Consider the following 1,279-nt stretch of genomic DNA (forward strand, 5'->3'; position numbering starts at 1 on the left):
ATGCTACCAGAGCTCCTTGAGGAAGCAAAATAGTCACAAACGATTTCTTCTCAGTAGCTGCTAGGAGTTTCCTTATGGACAAGAATGTGTACTTATGAGGTACCCCTGGGCAGAAAGGTTGAAGGTTTGAATTCACCCAGAAGCACTTTGAAAGAAAAATCTGGTTGTCTGCTTCTGAGAAGTCACAGCCATTGAAACCTGATGAAGTAAAAATCAACTGGCGTGGGGTTTTGTTTTGTTTTTTGAGGGGAAGACATTCATCAGCACCTCTTGTAAAGACTCCTTTGTCCCAAATGAATTGAACATCTGCAACAAAAAACATGCTGTCAGCAACTGTCCCTAAAAGATATAGTCCCCAAAGCAGCTGATGAATTTTGAGGAGTCCCTTTTAAAGGTTTCTTCTAATTTAGCAAAGAATCAGAACTTCTTGGTATGTGGCCTGTGGTGTCTTATCTCCTACTGAGCTAAAGTGTGTGTCCTACCATGAGAAGCCAAAAGCCCTTGGAAGGAGGTTTCACAAAGCCTAAGACACTGGAGGTTCCATGCAGGACAGAGAGAGGCTCTGACTGCTCTGTGTCAGCCAGCGTTTGAAAGAATGTGCTTCCAGAACAAGCTTGGCATTTAGACACAGTTGTAATTCACATTGCCATTAGGGATCAAATGCTAAAGTTTTCTTCAAACAGCTTCTGGTCTCTTAGTTATATGCCCCTAGTCCCACCCCCATCCAAAGCTAGCAACCAGAAACAATCACCAAATGGCCACTTTGCAGTTGATTTGTTTATTTCAGCTGTCTTTAGGCAGATCCCACCCTGCTGGAGATTAAGGCAGGTCCCAAGTGCCACTTTTAGGGAGAAAGATGAGGCTTTCTACTCCAAAATGATTTACAGCCTCAGAAACCCTATACAGGGTTGTTGTGAGTAGGAACTGACTCCATGGTTTTTCACAACAAATGCAAACCTGGATCTGGTCTTCCTACTTTTGTCCCCTGACCCTAACTGATTGGGATTCTGTGTCCTCTTGTGTAACTATGAGGATTCCTGCTGCTCTCCTTCATAGTTAATGATGGTCAGGAAACAGTTGTGAAACTACAAGGGAATGTTGCAGAATGCCAAAGATGGCTGGCTTCTGACAGTGACAAGTTCTGGACAGCTTGTCTAGGTTACTTCACATTGGCTGTGTTTCCTTTTTTTTTTTTTTTTTTAATGTTTTATTGTGAATTATGTGATAGTTTACATGGGAGAACATTAGTTTTATCCCCTGTTCCATGTCCTCTTCTGAA

Source organism: Chrysochloris asiatica, unplaced genomic scaffold (genome assembly GCF_000296735.1).
Source record: "Chrysochloris asiatica unplaced genomic scaffold, ChrAsi1.0 scaffold00005, whole genome shotgun sequence".
Classification (NCBI taxonomy): Eukaryota; Metazoa; Chordata; class Mammalia; order Afrosoricida; family Chrysochloridae; genus Chrysochloris; species Chrysochloris asiatica.